The 7750-nt window shown below is 37.5% G+C and overlaps 1 pseudogene; it reads left to right on the forward strand.

The window, feature by feature from the left end:
* The first annotated feature begins 1176 nt into the window (after positions 1-1176).
* On the forward strand, positions 1177-7750 carry LOC117239401 (annotated as a pseudogene).

Genomic DNA, 7750 nt, shown 5'->3' on the forward strand with positions numbered 1-7750 from the left:
CTAGAATATCTTGGACATATCGTAGCAGCTGAAGGAGTAAAGCCAAATCCGAAGAAGATAGAAGGAATTAAAAACTTCAGACAGCCTAAAAATCCAACAGAAGTAAAATCTTTCCTTGAACTAGCAGGTTACTACAGAAAATTTATTCGTAACTTAGCAAAACTAGCGAATCCACTTACTGAACTCACAAAAGAGACATGCCATTCCATTGGTTTGACAAAACTCAAGACGCATTTGATACTTTAAAGGAAAAGTAGTGTGACTCCCCCGTATTAAAATACCGAGACTACGACAAACCATTTGTATTAACCACTGACATAAGTAACGATGGAATAGGAGCCATTCTATCCCAAGATGGATACACATGTAGTTATATATCAAGGACTTTGAATCCACCTGAACGTAATTATTCTACAACCGTGAAAGTACTATTAACAATAGTATGGGCAGCCAGACGCCTCCGACAATATCTATTTGGACGACCATTTACCATTAGAACAGACCACCAAGCTCTTAAATGGCTTCAAAATGGCAAAGACCCTTCGTCAAGACTTATACGCTAGAGATTAAAACTCGAGGAATACGAATACGACATAGAATATGCTAAAAGTAAAGACAACACTGCAGCTGACGCACTTAGTAGAATATATTGTATAACTAACGAACCAGTTACACTTACGAACGAAGAACTAACCGCAGAACTCTGAATACGATATTCTATTTGAGTATGGACTGTGGATCGGATCTAGCGAAAAACCAAAGTATTTAAAAATCTGTCCCAACGACAAAAGCTTCTACCAAATAAAAAAAAACGCAATTTGGAGACTATGAACCACGGCCATGGCTCAACAAAATAAGGAATATCCTTCAAAAAAATGAAAAGATAGGTTTTGGATATTACGACTTCACAGAAACCGAGAAAAATGAAATCAAGAGAATGATTCTATTCTACAATAGTATCGATAAAGACAAAGAATTTACATTAGCATGGGGGCTAATTCAGGAGTTTACTGAAGAACAAATGGAGGAAATTCTACAAGAGAACCACGATTTAGTAGGACATCCCGGCATACAGAAAACATATGATCGAATAAGAGACCTATACTTGTGGATCCGAATCTTGTGGATAAGATTCAAGAACGCATCAAAACTTATGAGACCTGTCAACCCTCAAAGATGACTAGGATTCGATCCAAAGAAGAACCATGTATAACTGCCATATCGTTGGAACCAAACGACAAAATAGCAACGGATATATTAGGACCACTAAACAAAACAAAACAAGGCAATTCCTTCATACTCTCCATTCATGATGAACTTACAAAATACCTCATTCTTGTTCCTATAAAAAGCCAACAGACAGAAACCATTTGGAATTCCCTGTTAAATTATTATATATGTCGGAGATGAAAGATAAGCCGAAGCCTTTCCTTGGAAATTTTGGGAACATCCTCTAGTACTCTAGCCTAGATTTTATCATAGCTGTAATTGTTTAAGATTTGTGATAGCGAGATCGGGCTCGAAGTGACAAATGGTCGCCAATCGTAGCCACGGTCTGGTGGATTCTGAATGCAAAGTAACGAGTAGCCAGCCTTGAAAAGGCATTCGATACAGTATGAATTTTAGACCTTATGTTACGACCGTTCGCGGAGAGACGCGATCGCTAGGAAAACGCGTCAGCGAGAGGCGTAAATTCTGGCTACGATTATGTTAATCGACGCCGCGAAATAGTCGTTCCTCTGTTTCGGTTAAGATAACAGAGGTAGTTTAATAAATGTAACACTATATTAACAGGTTAACATAGAATAATATATTTTATAATAATATGATGAATATGTTACAGAAAGTTGACTCGACTTTACGATATCTCTAGATGAATTCGTTAGCTCGTCAGATTTGTCGATATGTCACGTTTGACTCGTCAGAAGGAACTGATCGCCCTTCAATTATTCCTTTGTCTCATTTGGAAGACGACACCCACTATGCTCGGGTCACGCCACCGTTCGCGCCTATGATCACGTATGCCTTTTCTTGTGTGAAAAACGTAACGGTCAAAAATCGACGTTTCTAGAGCGCTTGGCGACAACTATGCTCTTGTAACGTCAATTCATATCAGAGACCAGGCCACACACCACGGACAGGATGGCACCTAGATGTCTGCATATCCTTGGCGCGCACCCTCAATAGTCTTAAGTGCCCACCAGGGGGCCTTGGCATTTTTATAGTTAAGGTCCTTCGGACCAAGCGAGTATTTCCTGTCTTAAATTTCCCTTTACGTTTATTGTCTACCACGTGTTAGCTTAGAAAGTTGGTTTTCTCCACATCTGGTATGTTCCGTTGGCAACTTTCTCGCGAGGGCGGCTAAAACCCTTCCTGGTCCACCAACCGTCCTATTATCCAATCGGAGATGGTGTCTACTGCCCTCACTTCCTTAACCAAAATTGTCATCAACAAATCCGATAGTCCCGTGTCCTTCGACACACCCACCCCTAGCTTTCCTCAGACACAGTATCGTCAGTAAAACTTCACTTATTCTGTATCCTTAGAATAGTCAACATATCTATGTCGGTCTCTTATAAGTCGCGTACTTAATGTATTGTTGTAACTAAGTCTTACATAACGTGGTTGAAGTGAATTGTGATTTATGTTAATTCAGTGCGTGTTACATTGTGATTGCTGAATTCATAATAAAGGTTGATTAAAACCAAGTAAATAGTTGTGTTACGACTCGACTATATTTTATTTTCACCGACCAACCCAAAAATTACGTGACACTCTCGTCGATACATTGTATATGATCCGGCGGGCAGATAAGACGGTCTGCCTGCGACACTGTAGGACCGCGAGCGACGGTTAGAAAATACAGCTTGTAGTAAGCCTCGTGGCGTAACACCTTATATACAAAATATGTATTTCTTTGGGCAATAAACGTTACAACTAAAATTAAAAAAGCACTTGTTTTCGTCTGATTACAAAAGTTAAGCAACGTAGGGCACGGTTAGTACTTAGATAGTTGACCGCTTTCTTTTTTTAAGCTGGAAAAATTTACCGAATGTCCAGCTGGACAATTATAAAGAAAAGTAGAGTAAAGTAAGTAAAGTAAAGTGCAAATATAATAATAAAAAAAGAACATCTTTTTTACTTTTATTTTCACGAGCTTAAATTTTTCAGGCATTGCAGACAAAGAATATCCTTTTTTTTCTCCGCTGAGAGATCCTCAATTTCCATAGTTCTCTTAGTTCTCTACTTCTTACCATATCCAATAAAATATTAGCAATTATTATTTCAAGGTAGATTATAAATACTGATGAAAGTAGCGCAAGTGTTCTAATATATTTAAAAACAGTTTCACAATAAATATTGCAATAGTTATTCACAAAAAACAAAGATTTATGCAATCGTTGACTCATCTTCCGACAATGGAACTCGTTCTTTCTAAATTTTTAACATTACAAGCATGAAAAGTTTTTCGACTAGGAAATTCCAGAGATTTATGGAAGATACTTGAGACTATTGAGGGTAGGCAGTGAGTATCCGAAGACATCTGGTTGCCATCTCGCTCGCGGTGTGTGGCCTGGGCTAGGTAGAGTGTTACGCGACGTAACAGACATTGACTAGTGCAAATACGATTATTATAGAACCGGACAAGTAACCGTGGTAGTTAGGTACTCGAGAAACTAATGACAATGATCCTAGGTTCAATAACGAATCCGCGGTCGACGGGATGATAGATGAACGTGCTCACAAAATTCACTGATCGTAAGGGGTTACTCTTTTCCTCGATGAGATCACGAGAGAGAATGAATTTCCGTCCCGATGGTGCCACAAAGGAAAACTATAATGGGGTGTGTCTAAGGACACGAGATCATCGGATTCGTCGAGAAAAGCCTTCGTTCAGAAAGTAAGGGAAATTGGCGTTGCTGCTAATTGGTTAATCTCCATATCGGTGGTTAGGAAAAGATGCTAGCCGCCCTCGAGGGAAAGTTGCTAGTGGGAGACGTCGTTCGTTGAAAAATAGGCCTCTCCTATCTTCCCGTAGGAGAAAGACTGTTTGTCTGTTTGAAGGACTTTGGTTAGCTAAATCTTAAGATTTATAACGGGCCCTCGGGCTAGCTGAACATGTACTGCGGAGACGCATCGACATCTGACAATCATCTTACTTGAAGAGCCCAAGCTCATTATCACAACTCTCGAACAATTACAATCGGATTGAATAACTACAATTGTTCAATTACAGCTATAGTAGACTGTAGGTTACAATGTTGCGGGATTATCCAAAAGTCCAAAGGCTCCGGTGTTCTTTCATCTCCGACATATACTTATGAAAGGAAAACCGGAGTCTTCCCTTTGCAATTTTGGGAAAAGTCCTCTAATGCTTCAGCTTAGATTTTATCACACCTGTAATTAAGCAATTGTTGTCATTCGATCTGATTATAAGTGTTTCCTCTGTGGCATCACCGGGACGGAAAGTCATTCTCTCGTGAGGTCTCATTAGCGAGTTACATAGCGTCATTACGCTCGGTGAATATTTTACGTTTTAACAAAGAGCTAGTTTAGTAATACTTGTATCGTAGGCAAGTAAATCGAGTCCAATTTAGACTTTGGAAGAAAGTACATTTGTTATCCCGTTGGCCGCGGATTCGTTTTCGACCCTATACCATTGTCATTAGTGTCTAATCACTGCGGTTACTTTTCAATTCTAGAATATCCATACTTGCACTAATAATCTTATTTGCACTAGTCAATGTCTTCGCTATTGCATAACAACAATGTGTAATCCTAATGAAGATTCGTTTCACGCCCCTAACCCTAATTCTAATGTAAACCCGACAAATATATAACATATAAATACATAATATAATATAATACATGAATATGAAACAAAAGTGTAAATATTTATGACACATGAATAACAATCACCACATCATAATGAAAATATAGTAATCTAATTGATGTAACTTATGTAACAAACATTAAACGTTAACAACGTAAGGAATTTTGATCAACAACGATGCTCGTAAAAACAAAGCAACTTTGCAAAAGCAGAATAAATGCCTACATTGTATAATTGTAAGAAAATGCTGTGTTTAAATATTTCTGCGTTTAACATTTTGTAAAGAACTAGATAAATGTTTTGCGACACTTCTTTTCACAAAAACTATTAACTTTTATTTCATGAACAGTGGAACATAATTTCGAATATTATTTTCTAATATGATTCAAACTATAAGTTTTAGTCACCTCTTTTTCGCGAGAAGCCACCCACTAAAAACCCCTCTCCCTCTCACCGCTCCTCTTCTGTGCAAGCACCAACAATCCCGGAACTGCCTTATAGCATTACTTTAGGGTTAGGCTTAACTATGCACCGCTCCTCATATTTAAGTCCCATTCCTTCTTCTTCTTCCTCTTGTTCTTCTCCTCTCTTGGAATCTTTCTTGCGTCATTCTTGATAGCATGATTTTTCTGCACAAGGCCTGAAACCTTGCCCAGTCGTCTTCCTTCTTCACTACTAGGCTTTATTAAATTTTCTATTGTAAATCGGTGTGCTGACGTAATTTTCTAGCTCCGTCATCTCAGGTATCCACCTTGGGCAGTGGAAAAGCGCATGCTCGGCGTCATCGCCTTCACTATTGCCAGTCCCAACAACTGAAGTGGTCCTCCTTATTCATCACTTTACGATAAACATGAAAAAATCTCATGCGCTGTCAGAATCTGCATGGTGAAGTGATCAATATTTCCCCTATATTTTCTACATAAATGAGGTGGATAGGTTGGTGCCGCTGATGTGTGAATGTGTGTCGTCCGGAGGTACTGCTGCTTTCTTCTTATTTAGATGTCGTGGAAGAAAAATCGGACTACGGGTGCCGAGATTTGAACCTGGGTGCTAATCACTGCCTTGTCGTCGTCCTGTTATAGTTTGCTGTCGAGTGCCGCTACATAAACATACATCCGCCACCAGTCGCTTCGTCCAGTTGTCTTCTCTGTCAAATCGCCACTCCTTCCATTTCTCCACGATGCGCTTCTTCACTGCCTTAATCCTTTCTTGATAGACCGAGGCGGCACCAGCTTTTGAATGGGTATTGTACTGCTCCTAATGATCCTCCTTCTTAATGCAATATTTTTCGCCCCGGTGCTCAGCTGTGAAATAAAAAGTTTTAGTCACCTTAAATTTGTAACAATTTACAATAATATTCTGTATTACATTGTAATTAAATACGATAGATAAAAATGATTAATTTATTAGTTTGTATTGTCTTATTACTTTGTTCAGAATATTTTACATTGTTTTTAATACATTATTTATTAAATATTTCAATTTCCATAGTTTTAAAAGAAAGTGTTAATAGTTCTTCTTCTTACATTTTAGTCAATTGACAACGTAGGCGAAAGATTGTGTATTTTCTTTAATTGCTTTGCGACCAGTGGATGTAAAAAACAATATTTTACGATGAATAAACAGGGTTCTCCGCAAATCATTGAACCTACCTACTCGCATGTCTTCAACTTCGAAAAAAGCTACTTTTATCCAGACACTCAAAAATGGTTCCAGAATAATTTTCAGTATTGCTACCACTGCTGTATTATTTACGTGATCCTAATTTTTGGCGGCAAGTACTACATGTCGAGCAGACCAAAGTTTGACTTGAAGCGTCCACTTGCATTATGGAGTGGATTGCTTGCAGTACCTAGGTAATGCTACTTTCATATTTTTACCTTGTAATATATTTTCAGGTGAGTGCCGATTTTAAAAAATAATTATTAATGAAATGAAGTGTTATATGAAATAATTTCTTATGCTTGATATTTAGTGAATATTGATATGTGGAAAGCGTTAGTAAAATAGGAAATACATTTTTAATAGTTGTTTACGATATTCTTCTTATAATAATTCTCTAAAAAGATTTCACTTATAAATTTGTATCTGAAATGAATTTTATCGATTGATATAATCAGTTATGTCTACCAATTCGCAACATATGGACCTATACTATACACATTGTATGATTATATTTCCAAATCAAAATAACAAAGTTCTTATCGTTTCATTGTATGGAACATAATACATGGCTTTGATTTAAATGTCATATTCACAAAATGAATCAAATGGAATACATCAATACAATAAGAATGGAATTATTTTCCTTTCATCCACCTTTTGCAAGATCATGTTTCTGGCTTTTGGACATGGGTATTGGTCCTATCAAAGATCCCAGAATTTGGCGATACGATCTTCATTGTGTTACGAAAGCAACCATTGATATTTCTACATTTTTACCAATCATTTAACTGTTGTTCCTTTCTGTTGGTTCACGTATGCGGAGACTACAGCAGTCACAAGGTGGTATACCGTAATGAACTACTTTGTTCATTCCTGGATGTATTCTTATCATACTTTAAAAGTAATGCAATACAAATTACCAAAAGGCTTTGCCATGATGATTACTACGATGCAGCTGGTACAAATGGTGATTGGTTGCGTTGTAACTATTGCGGCTTACTGTTACCGTGAAAATGGTCAACTTGAATGCTACACTACGCGCAAAAATTGTATACTTAGTTTCATCATCTACTTCAGTTATTTAATCCTATTTGGAAAATTTTTCTTCGAGGCTTATCTTTCCGACAAACGGAAAAACAAAGTCGGAGAGAACGTTCACGTCAATGGAAGAAAGGAGTGTTATAAACCAAAGACTAGCTAAAGTGTATCAAAGTTTTTGAAATCTTTCTCTATAAACGCTTTCTGATAGCA

This window comes from Bombus vosnesenskii, unplaced genomic scaffold (assembly GCF_011952255.1).
Source record: "Bombus vosnesenskii isolate JDL3184/JDL3185 unplaced genomic scaffold, Bvos_JDL3184-5_v1.1 scf7180000013991, whole genome shotgun sequence".
Taxonomy (NCBI): domain Eukaryota; kingdom Metazoa; phylum Arthropoda; class Insecta; order Hymenoptera; family Apidae; genus Bombus; species Bombus vosnesenskii.